The sequence below is a fragment of the Ursus arctos genome, unplaced genomic scaffold, assembly GCF_023065955.2.
Source record: "Ursus arctos isolate Adak ecotype North America unplaced genomic scaffold, UrsArc2.0 scaffold_9, whole genome shotgun sequence".
NCBI lineage: Eukaryota > Metazoa > Chordata > Mammalia > Carnivora > Ursidae > Ursus > Ursus arctos.
In genome coordinates, this window is record NW_026623111.1 from 25,031,142 (window position 1) to 25,044,457 (window position 13,316).

The following is a 13,316-nucleotide window of genomic DNA, read 5'->3' on the forward strand; positions in this document are numbered from 1 at the left end:
AGTTTGAATTACACAATATTAAGTTGAAAGGTCAAAGTCTTTGTTTGAGGAGGTGATGCTTGATTTCCACTGAAGTTTGAGGACCAATTAAAGAAAAAGCGTTGCAAAGTTTTAAGCAAACAGAACAGAAGCTCTACTTTTGTTTCAGAGATTAAAAGAAAAGTATGCTTTTTAAAAATATGACTCTGAAAAAAGATTTGTGAGATAAAATATTCGAGCAAGTTAAAACGATAGCAAGAGTCAGTTTATATAGCAACTTCCCCAAGATCACTCGTTTCAACAGCTATATCATATCCAATATCAATTTCTATTATTTATTTTTATGACTGTTTATCAGTCTAATTGAATTTTCCATCAGAGGAAGGAAATGACGATCATAGATGCCTTAAACGACTTTTTCCAAGTTCAAAACCACTGATAAAAATGTACATAGCATTTTAACTAGGTGAGTATACTCATGCCATAGAATCTTGGAATATTAAGTTAGAATAAACCTTGAATCAAACCTCCCCTAATGTATGGATGTTAAATGCAGGCAGATGGTTATGTGACTGCTACAAAGTTCTTAAGTAGTCACATGACATGCCCTCAAACATGTTTCCCAAATCCCAGCCTATTGCAATTTTCAGTTAAGTAATTGGAATACCACAAGAAAGAAACATTTACTTTTCCAAATATGTCTTGATAAAATTAAAAACAATATACAGATTGTAGTAGAAATGAATTTTTTCGTATCATATTTTTTACAATATTGAAAATGGATTTAATGAATTTAAAAACCAAATAAGTTTTTCCTAAAATAGTGGTAATTTTGAATTATTGATTAGTTTTGTCTTTCAAGAATGGAAAATACTCAAGGAAAATTTGATGCTTAGTAAAATATATGGGGTAAGTCAAATTGTTTATTTCTTTAAAATATTGCTTAAAGTTAAATGTGACATTAATTTATTTCAAGTGTTAATCTAGTCAAATCTAGTCAAAGCCTACAGAAAACATTTAATAAGTTTAATAATCTTTACAAAGTGAAAGATGCAACTTAAAAGTTTATTTACAGGGGCACCTGGGTGAGCAGTTGATTACGCATACCACTCTTGATTTCAGCTAAGGTCGTGATGTGTTCTTGGGGTCCTGAGATCGGGATCACACTCAGCACGGAGTCAGCTTGAGATTCTTTCCCCCTACTTCTCCCTCCCCCTCTGCTCCTCCCTCTGCTCATGCATGCTCTCTCTCCCTTTCTCTAGAATAGATAAATCAATAAAATCTTTTAGAAAAATACAAGTTCATTTACAAACCTGTTATAAAAACAAAATAATCTTAGAAATTTCTTTCAAATACATTTTTTTTGTTCCAAGACCAGGTATCATTGTTTTACTTGGGAAATATGTTTACTTCATACATAACCAGAAGGAACCCAGAAGTGCATGCAATAATTATCATCTTTTCAAAACTTTCCAAATACAAGAATATAAGATCAAATAAAATTACGAGATGCAAAATTTATCGTTGACTCATTAAACTAAGTCATGTATATATAACTATTAAAACTCACTGTCTCTAAGATTCTGTCACCAATTGGAATCATTAATGAGGAAAAATAAACTGCCTTTGAGATTTTGGTTAGCGAGAAGTAGCACACAGGCCCTGGAATGAATTTGCCCTTAGATTAATTAGCAGCGCTATTATTTTCTGGTCTGTGACCTTAGGCATCTTTTAAGTCTCAGGTTTTTCATCAGAAAAATGAATAATGTCAAATTATACTTTTGTGAGGATTAATGTAATATTTCCTATGAAGAATTAGGCGTAGTGCTTGGCCCATATTAAACTCAATAAAATCCAATTATTTGGGGGTTCATCAGACTCAAATATTGAAACACTTTAGGCAATGCAAAGTTTGTTGAAGGGTAATTTCTAGACACTGCAGTCAGCTAGTCTGGGGAAAAAAAAAAAAGGAATAAGATCCTGAACGGTAAAATTATCTTTGTGGAAAGTAATCTCATATGTACAATCCACCTCCTCAAATGATCAGAGAGCAAATGTAGTTTATTCTGATAATGGCTATGTGCATTCACCTTTGCTTAAAGAAAAAGAACCAATAAATTTTAGACAAAATATCTGTACTGTCTTCTTTATTGCTTGACCTACCACTTCCTACTATATTGCAATTTGACTTCAACCCCTACCTCATTGCCCCAATCATTCTGCACTAGGATGGCCACACCTTCTAATTGCCAAAGCCCATGGGCCATTGTCAGTACTGGTCTAAGGGTATTCATAAGCTGGGATGACAGCCCTTCTTGAATTTATTCCATTCTTGGGCACTTTACTTACCCCATCTGTGCACTGAGTTTTATTCTCTGTTAAATAATTAGACCTACACAAGAGGGTTTTTTTTTTCATTATTAAAAAGGTGAATGCTTATGAAGTACATATACCAGCTAGCATATTAGTAATCACTTAGTAAGAGTTATTGATCAATGAATTCCTTCAAAGCCACTAATTGTTAGTTCTCCTCATATCTTCTTGACCATTCACTCCCTAACTGATCTTCATCCATACAAGAAAAAGTAGTGAACGCCAAGGTTATGTTCTTAGTCTTTTCTTTATTCTCTTCTTATTTGTATCTGTCTCCCTAAGTGAACTCATTTATTCCCAGTGCTTCTCCTGTACCCCATATATTGTTGGTTGCCATGGATACAACTCTTCCACTTCCCATTGCACACACCCAGCCTTCTCACTTGAACTCTTAATGTCTTCTTTCATATAATTTCTGCACACATATGCTTGTGCAGATCCCATGGAAATCTCATATATAATGTGTCTAAAATTAAGTCATCATCTCTTGTTCCAAACTCACTCTTCCATTTTGTCAATTTATCATTCAATGCCAGAGTCATTTAAGTCATAACGTTTAGTAATTCTTGTTTAAACATATCAGACATCACAATAATAATTATAAACTAACATAAATTGACCGTTAACTCTGAACTAAGCCCTTAATACTTAAAATGGTCCCGGGAGTTACACATTCTACATACCAAATTTTATCTTTTCAGTTCCTAAAAATACTGAGTTCCAAGGTTACCTAATCAATCTCTGTCACGTTTCTATCACATTTAGTTTCTCTTCTTTCAAATTTTCTCTCCAATCCATTTCATAACTTCTTAGTAGATTTGTGTTTCTAAGATGCACGTTTGGCCATAACATTCTGCTGCATAAAATCTTTCAAAAACTTCATCCTGTAACTTATATCATAAAATTATTATGCCCAGTAAATAGTCCCTCACCTTTGGTCCCTGCTTATCTTTCTAGCTTCATTTTCCCCCATTATTTATTGCTCCACCAAATCCTGAAAAGCAAAATAATTTCTGTTTCCCCGAGTGTGTTCTAAACTTTTCTGTATTTGTGCTTTTCCTGTGAGATTTCTCCTGCATAGATCTTTTTCTTTCTTGCATACTAGTCCTCATCATTATAGCTGACAGTTATCAAGGGCATATAATGACTCACAGTACTCATTAGTTCTACTTTATAGGTGAGAAAACTTAGGCACAGAAAGATTAAATAAGTTTCCAAAGTTAAAGAGCTCATGACAGAATCCATGTTCTTGATCACCCTATCTTTCTTGGATATTGTTCAATCTCACTTCTATGACATCCTAAGCATTAAGCTGTTTTACCTATGGTTTTTCCATAATGTTTAGGATAAATACCTAATATCCCCCCTTTTATATTTATGAAATGTGTCTATGTTATAATTTAAATTCTATGTTAGAAGATGGAGAAGGGACGGTAAAGTATCCTCCAAAGTGAGAAGGCACATTGAGACTGAAAAATAAAGCAAGCCACTCTATACAGTCTGCACAGATTTTTATTCAGGGCAAGTTACTAATGAGGGCATCAGGTGGACGACGATCCCTTGTGCAGTTACAAGGTCTGGACCTTTGTCCCCAGATTTTATAGAGTGAGGGATGGACAGAAGGTCATTGTAGTGAGATCAAAGGATTTGTATGCACCTAATTGACAGCTAACATTTAACAGACCTTTTGTGGTGCCATCTGCACTTCAAGAATGGGAAAGACTATATTATCTCTAACAGATTCATTGGAGGCCAAGCAAGCCTCCCTCTATCTCAGCCTTGGAGGGCACTTCTACGTATGTATATTAATCTCCAAGGGGCCTGGAACCCGTAGCCCCAGAGAGGTCATTGAGTGAACATGAACAAGATGGAACTCTAACAACCTGAAGTTACAGAAGATGTCTTTTAAATGTGTCAAATGAATGAATTGAATGAATATTTTTTATTCAAAATGGGGTTTCTTTGGAGACTGAACAAAAAAAATAAAAAGAGTTTGTACTAGACAGGATATGAAGAATGATAATATTCTTCATACATCTAGAAATTGGAGAGAAAAGTTAACTAAATTGTAGTCATCTTAATGAGTGTAAATGCTTGGCAGCAGAACACTAAACAAGCATTTTCAAATAGTTTGCACATATAAAGGAGAGTTCGGTACAGGGGCTTGTCCTGCTTTGTGTTTATACTTAAAAGAGAAAATGATACAAAATAGCCATGTTGATTGGGAGGAAGAGATGGACTTTATGGAAGTATTGATAATCACCATAGGAACCACCTCATATTGAAAGGCAAATAGTTAAGTTCAATGGAGGACTGATTCTGGAGCAACAGGTGTTCTGAGAAAAAGATCAAGGTTCAGGGATGCAGAGGTAGTGCCCAGGTGAGGGAGCCCTTCTGACTAATGGTAAATGGGGCTAAGATCTGCAAAACCTAAAGAAGCAATAGAGTGAGTTGAAAAAAAGTGTTCTACCAAAGTAGAATATTCAGTTAAATGACCTGAGAAAATACTAGAGATATAAATGGGAATCTAAACCAGAATGTTCATAACCTGGAAAAAGTGTAAAGCAACTATTGGAAGGAAGGATGCAGTTGCTGAAAATATATAAAAATAAGCATGTTCAATTTTTCAAGGTACAGGATTAGGCATCATGTGTGGATTTACCTCTTAGCTGTGTGAAATTTGGCAAAATAGCTAACCTTTCTAGAGCTTTTATCTTCTCTTCTGTAAAATATAGAAAATCATAGATCCTTCAGTATTGAGATGGTATAAGAATTAATTAATATCTAACCTTAAAATGCTCAGCATAGTGCTGTATAGAGTCAATTGTCAATAAACAGTAGTTTGTATTGTTGTTGCTGATTTTTTTATGATTCAGTTATTTGTTGTAAATATCAGTTAACCGTTCTGTGCAGAAATAATTTGGAATGGAAGATCTTGAATGTACTAAATGTATTTGAGTTGTTTCTTTAACGTTTGACAGAGATAGAAGACCATTTTTCCATCTCTGATATTTTAAAAAATTATTTTTTTTGTCATTCTTCTTCCCTCATCATTTCCAAGGTCAAAGAGATCAGAAGCACCGCAGCAAAACCAATAATGCACTTTGGAGTCTCCCTCTATGATCACCACAGAGAACTCAAAGCTCTTGCCAGATCCTGCAGACATGGAGATTTATTTACTCTGGCAACTTTAATATTAAATAACTATGAGATCAAAAGATATTATAACTGCATATTCATCTTATCTATGAGGGAAGAAAAAGCAAGGTATCATGTTTTATGAAATTCTTATGCATATGTATTTATAAAATCATTTAGAAGAGTCAACTTGAAAATTTAAAATAAATCACAAAGACTAAGTAGTAATAAGCAAAAAATAATAATCTACCTGGCAATTTAAAAGAAGACCATCATGATATTTTTTAATGTTGTAAGAAATTTCCCTTATACGTCTATACGATTATCATTAAAATAATATTAAAATTTTGACTCACTACTTAACAAGAGCTATATTATTTTAAGCATTACAATAGAATTGCCCTGGGTCTTAGTTTAAGGATATAATGGTATTAAAATTTAAGAACACAACTCTGGCATTTCCCATGTCAATATGTTGTTGCTACACAGTTAAAAGTTCTAAAGAAACTGGGGGGGCTAACCATTCAAACATTGAGATAACCCATATTTAGAAAAATGGCAGTTAGCTAAAGGAGAGAGAAGTAGAATTATGAGAGAGAGAGAGAAAAAAAATTGAATTCTTTTGAAAATTATTTAAGACTTTTACTTAGTTTAATAAATGAATGTTTGCTTATAATCTGCTATTACAAAGCAAACCTTAATAGTCATAAAGCAGCAAAGGACCAAGCATATTTTTATAATTTTTATGATAAGTTAAGTTATAATTCTTTATTACTGAAGATGGAGAGGAAATATAAATTTTAAACTAAAGTAAAAATTTAGCTGCATGTAAGCACATTCAAAAGGTGACAACATATGTTTTAAGTTTATATGTATTGAACTCTAATAATTTATCTCTTGGTCAATCAATGATGTAATTGTTTGAAATCTCCACTTTTACAATTTCAGCACATACGTTGGCTAAATTTACTGTACATTAAAGACTTACAGCTATTTCATATTTTGCTACAAATTATAGAACCTAAGACAAACAGAAATTAGTTAAATGCATCTCATTTTTTTGCACACCGTAGGGTAGTTTTTCAGTGATGATCATCATATGGACATGAAAAAAATATTTACATTTTTATATAAAGAAACCATGTTACAAAACCAAATGGCAGTGTGTTTCTGTGTGCCTTACCATATTCTGCCTTGGTGTTACAGTTGTAAAAATAATAAAGTTATTTACTAATTTTCTGTTTAGGTTTATTTAGGACAAGATACTAGCCTAGGCTATGTGAAGGAAAGAAAGATAATTAACTTGAAGCATGTGAATTCTCATCTCAAGGAATTTAAGTCAAGGAGAATATAAGTAGTCAATATGTATAAGTAAAACTGCAAATTATTTTTATGTAAAATAATTTACACACACACACACACACCCCTTAGTTGTTTAGACAAAAAACAGTCTAAGAATCACATTAATTATTCCTACAGCTTGCTCTTTTTATTTTCCAGAGAGTTTTATCACTATCAAGAATTACGTCGCTTGATATTTGTTTGTTTGTGTCCCCAGGCTGGAATACTCAACAAGCACAGTGGTCTTATTTGATTCACTATAATGTCTACACATCATCCTAGCTTCAGATCAGTTTACAGAGTAAGTGCTCAACAAATATTTGTTGAATGAATAAATGAGTTTTTCCAAGTATTAAAAAGATAATCCATATAAGGCTCTTAGTGCAGTGTTATATGCACAGTAATCCCCTGTAATTATGAGCTATTTATTGGTGTTGCTATTATTTTAAAGTGATTCAGAATATTGTGATCAGAGAAGGTTTGAAAGCAAAAGTGGCACTTGAGCTTGTTCTTGAAGGTCAATATTTCAGTAAATGGAGAGAGGGGAAATTTAAGGCAAAAGAAATGGCAGGATGAATTGGAGGTAGACTAGGGAAAGTAATTTCTAGAGAACAGAAGACCAATGTAAATAAACATGCTGGTGCTAAAATTTAGGTAAAGAAGGCTTGCTTAAATATGAGTGAGATAACTTGGGACTTGATCCTGGAGGAGGAAAGAGCTGCTAACTTGTAAATTCCTCCAAGGAAATTATATGCTTTTTTACTTTTAATATCAAGCATCAGGACTTAGTTCTGCCTAATAAGCAGTCAGCTGGATGGATGATTAAACTAATGACTAAGTTGTTGAAAAACGCTATTGGGGTAATGACAATGTTGGACAGTCATCAAGGGTGTGGCTGCCAGTTGACCTCTGATCTGGACCTGAGCAATCAGAGGCTCTTCACCCCCTCCTCTGTCCTTAGAATGTGGGTCCACTTGGTTTCCCCATTCCCCAAATCTGACCCAAGTATGCTGCCTTGGAATACTAATGTAGAGCTGAGACCATCTGGATGGTATATACCACTGAACTCAGGTAAGTCCTCTATATAAACTTCTAATATTCTGGTGGGTGGGTGTGAACATCTATCTATTCATCTTGAGGCCACCCAAGGCAAGCCTCATATAGAAGTTCCCTTGCTTTTTAAAACTGCCACCTATCAATCTGGAATGGTCTGCCTCTTTCCTCCATCTCTTTCTGCCCTCCATGTGTGGGGAGTGGTTTCAGATTTAACTCAGGATGCTCCCAAGTGGTTTGTGAACCAACACATAGTATAAAAATTGCATTAGGAATATGCCTGGTGATAATGGTCAAGACCTAGCTAATGGGAAGAGCTTGAAGTCCTAGAGACTGAATAAGAAGGTTGTTTAAACAATTCAGGCATGAAATAACAAGGGTCTAACCTAAAGTACCGACATTGTGACTGAGAGAAAAAATATGAGAAAATAATGTGGAGAAAGAAAATTTCATATATGTACTAAGTAATGGTTCTAGTATATCATGTAAGACCTTCCATACCACTATTTCTAGTGCTGTATCTGTCTTTAATTACTTTCCATGAATTTATTCTTACACTATGAACACTCGTGTGGTTTTCTTCATTGTTCTTTGATATTTTTATTTTTTAAACAAAAACATTATTCCTTCTTAAAAGCATATATATATAGCCAAACCTCAAATGACAGGGATTTGAACTGCGTGGGTCCACTATACAGGGATTTTTTTCAGTTAATACAGTTTAGTACTCTAAATTTGTTTATTCTTCCTCATGATTTTAATAACTTTTTCTCTGTTCACTTTATTATAAAAATACAGCATATAATATACATAATATACAAAATATGTGTTAATTGACTGCATTATTGGAAATGCTTCTGCTTGACATCGGCTATCAGTAGTTAGGTTTCTGGGAAGTCATAATTTATATGCAGATATTCAGCAGTGTAGGTGTTTGGTGCCCCAAACCCCTATATTGCTCAGGGTCAACTATATATACTTCATTTATTCTTTATATATAATTCTTGCATGGCAGAGAACGTTATTATCTGGTCTTCTAAAATCTTGAAGCTTGATATTTTCATCATTCAGTGCTAAAAGATGGGTCATGTACATTCATGCTTCGAATCATATTCATCTTATTGACATGTAGTATCAAGAAAAGGGGGAACGCAGATTGGGGAATGATAAACAGATATTTCTAAAGACAATAAAAAGTGACACTGCTCTTTAGAATCCCATTTCCTTATGTGTAAAAAGCCAAGGGTCTAAGAAAATTAAAAAGCTATTAAAGCTCTATTTCAAAATTGACTACAAACATTTAAAGAACAACACATGGTCTATAATTAATAAACAATCCCCCCACCCCATGCTACAAGAGTTTCCCAGTCATAATTGAATATAATGTGAGATGAGCTGACTTGGTCTGAACAGGAGGTCATCCAAAGCAAGACAAGGGGAATTATACAGTCAAGACCCCTGTGTTGTTAGAAAAAGCAATCATTAAAGTAGAATAGTACATTCTCAAAATACCCGAAGACCTTTCTCATACCAAGTGTTAGCCACTGTCCTCATTATTCTCTAGATCAAAAAAGCCTCCAAAATGTAATGTGAGGAACTGAGAGTAAGAAGGTCAGAGGGTCTTGGAATAGATTACGAAGTCTGGTGAAGTTTCTTACTCTTTAATTTTTTTTAAAGTAAGCTCCATGCCCAACGCAGGGCTTGAACTCACAACCCTGAGATCAAGATCTGAGATCAAGTTAGATGCTCTACTGACTGAGCCATCCAAGTGCCCCATTTCTCTTTAAACTTTTATTTTCTTTCTCTATTTCTTCCTGTATTTATCTATTTCTCTTTATTCACTGACTTGATTTAAATGTTTCTTTCTGTAAAAAGAGAGGAGAAGACAAGAAAGCAGGTTTCTGCTAATTTTTTATTTTCTATTTTTATTTTTAATTTTTTTTCTGCTAATTTTTTATACACTTCATTTCACCTTCTGTGCATAGTGTCTGTTTGTCAGGTATTTTCAAGAACTCTAGACCTCTTCTTCCTTTGAAGACTTACATCCATGTAAGCCATCATAACCATCATTATCATTTACTCTCATTCACTTAACAAGTCCATTTGTCCAGCAACTTTTAAACATATTCTCACTTGCCCCACTCTAAAAAAAACCCAAAAACCTCATCAACTCATTGTCCTCTTGAACTGCTCTTCTATTTCTTTTCCTTCTTTCATTGTCAAAATTTTAACAAAAATGTGCATCAATAAACTGTTAACCTTTATTGAGTATTTCCTTTTTTAAATTTAAATTCAATTAACCAACATACAGTACATCAATTTTTGATGTAATGTTCAATGATTCATTTGGTGTGTATAACACCCAGTGCTCATCACATCATGTGCCCTCCTTATATTGAGTATTTCCTACGAACCCAGGATTATCCTTAGCACTTTTACATTTTGAAATCTGAATCATTTAACTTATAATTCAATTTAATCTTTATTATAAATCTTTGAAATTGACACTATTACAGCTAATCTATATCTTGGACACTGAGGGATGGGGAAGATATTTATTCTAAAATATCATTTTCTGGTGGTGCTGTTGCTGGGATTTCAACCACAGTCTGATTCTAGAGGCTTTCCTATGAACCAATACCCACATTCAGTTTCACCACACACCCTCTGCTTAGTGCCTTTTAATCTTTTTTTTATTTTATTTTTTTAAATAAATATTCCATGGAAAGCAAAATTTTAGAAGTCCCAATAGGGAGGAGGAAAAATATTTTTCCTTCTACACTTTTGAGTTCCTGGTTGTGACCCCTGTAGTAAAGACAAACTAACAAGAGAAAAACAAATAAATTTATTAATATGTATCCCTCATGTATACATGGGAAATGCCCAGGGAAAAATGAGTCACTTCTCAGGTGGCTTAGAATTCAGGATAAATACTATCTTAATGGTGGAAAGGGGGGAGGGGATGTAGTAAATAACTTTTAGGAAAGATGAAGGAGCTATTGGAAAAACGGATGGAAGATATGACAGTTTGTGACATGTCTGTGTGTGTATGATGTCAATTTCTGTCTCCTCTTTTGTGATAAGAATCAATTATCCCCAGTTTACCCCAACTGGGGCAAATAAATTTACCCCAATTGACAAAGTCCTCAGAAGAAGATTATGACAATTGAGCTCGTTTTGTTGGGTCTATTTTAGGGAAATAAGGGGGAATTCAGAGAAAGTCCCTCCCCCTCCATTTGCTGTTTTTCAGGTGCCTACAGCTCAAAATAATCAATATGCCAAAGAAGCATTTTTTGGGTGGCATGTTCTGAAATTCCAGTCTTTACCAGTAAATGCCTCAAAGACAGGTTCGTGACATTTTCCCATTGCATTTAACTCAATTTTCCCTATTCTTGATTAAGTTTTTCCTTCTTGGTATTAAGATGTCTCTGATGATTCTTCTAATATTAAGTATGGCAATACTAAATATCCTTAATAAGTATTCTTTTTCTCTTTTTTCCCCCTCTTTCTCTTTTCTACTCACTTCTCTTCTCCAGGCCACATGTAAATATAGTCCCATATCTTTCTGTATACATTCTAGTTTGTCATCTAATCAGCATTCCTGAATTCCAAATTATCTGTGTTGTGATAACTCTCAAATTTATTTTACTAATTCTTACACATTTCCTGAGCCCTGATCCATGATTATTATTATTATTTAGTTTTGTTAAGTATGTGAAATACAGAGCAGGTTAGAGAGTTTCCTAAATGCACCCAGCTCTCTCTCTTTTTTTTTTTTTTTTTAAAGATTTTATTTATTTAGTTGACAGAGATAGAGACAGCCAGCGAGAGAGGGAACACAAGCAGGGGGAGTGGGAGAGGAAGAAGCAGGCTCATAGCAGAAGAGCCTGATGTGGGGCTCGATCCTGTAACGCCGGGATCACGCCCTGAGCCAAAGGCAGACGCTTAACCGCTGTGCCACCCAGGCGCCCCCCAGCTCTCTCTTGACTACTTGCCTTTTCCTTTGCCTAAACCACCCTTACTTTCAACTCTTGTTAGATCATTTCAAATTATTTTCAAGATTCAACTTTAAACAGTGTGTAGCACTAGGAATTTTTTCATACCTAATTCCTGTGTCAAGACTTCTAGTGGTTCCACAATGTTTCCTCTTGATCCCTACCAACAAAAGCCCTGAGTTTTCTGTGTGTAAATGCCAGCCTGGAATAACGAGTGCATTTCCCAATCTCCTCTCAAGTCAGAAGAGGTCATGTGATGATATTTGAGTCAAAAGTATGCAAGCAGACTTGCCCCACATGAGTTCTTCAAAGTTTTCTTCAATTTAATCTTCACCACAAACCTTTGGATTTAGACAGTCTACTGTTAGTGTCTTTCTCCTTCTTTTTGGCTGGAATGCGAACATGAAGGTTAGAGACTGAGCAGCCATATTGGATCATGAAGCAGCTGCCAAACATGGCAGAGAAACAAATGTTCCACCATATTCTGTCATCTTACATACTTAATCTCCTTAATTTTTAACACCATTAGACCTACTGAATCAATCAGGGTGATCCTGTGATGTTGAAACAAAATGACCCAACAATAACGAAGTTTCCTAAAGAGGATAGAAATATATTTCTCATCCTCAAAGTAATTGAAGATGGAAGTCCAGATCCAGGGGAAACTCTGTAGTCATTGAGTAACCAACCCTAAGGTGTACGCTAGGGTATAATTTTAGGGCATATTGATATGTGTCAGTGTGACTAATTCAATCACAAGCATACCCATTTGCAGGTTTTTCTGATCAGGCTTGAAAGAGACAAGTTCTTCTTACCATACGTTCTTGAGAAATGTGTTACACAGCGACACCTAACTGCAAGGGAAATCTGGAAATGCAGGGGAGACATGATGCTCAGGTAGAGGAAGGGTAGATTGAGAAATCTGGCTAGTACTGTACAGATTGTGTGCTTTTACTTATGTATCTTATTTTATTTGTCTCTCTCTCCAAATTCAACTGAAAACACAATATAAGTGGAGAATTTGTTCTGTTTTGCTCAGGATTATACCTTCATTGTCTAGAAGAGTACCAGATCCACAGTAGTTGCTCAATTGGTATTTGTTTTAATTAATATACCATCTAAATTTTGTTGATATTCTTGGCCCCTACATACTGGAACTTAGGCATGGTATGTTCCAGTTTCAGAATCTAAGGAAATGAATGAATTAATCAAAGAGATTTTAGACATCTTAGATTTAGAGACGTTTTCCTGTTGTAGGTTCTCTTTTGTATGGTACATTATGTAGGTAATCCTCTTCTTCAGAACATCTTGAAAACTTTTTGATAGAATTAAAATTCAGGTGCTTTGATATATCCATTATAAGCAGCCTTTTAAATTGCATTATAGCCCTCTGGAAACATATTCTAATTGAATGAAAAATGTTTCATTGTGTTCTTA

At 34.5% G+C, this 13,316-nt stretch overlaps 1 long non-coding RNA gene across 1 annotated transcript in view; it reads left to right on the top strand.

Annotated features, from left to right (window-relative positions):
- The window catches only part of LOC123001560 (uncharacterized), a 192,321-nt gene that overhangs the window by 99,835 nt on the left and 79,170 nt on the right, over positions 1-13,316 (top strand). Inside the window, exons 10-12 of the long non-coding RNA XR_008958381.1 lie at positions 5,414-5,619; positions 7,049-7,132; positions 7,793-11,231. This is a non-coding gene — a long non-coding RNA (uncharacterized LOC123001560). The remainder of the gene's footprint in view (positions 1-5,413; positions 5,620-7,048; positions 7,133-7,792; positions 11,232-13,316) is intronic.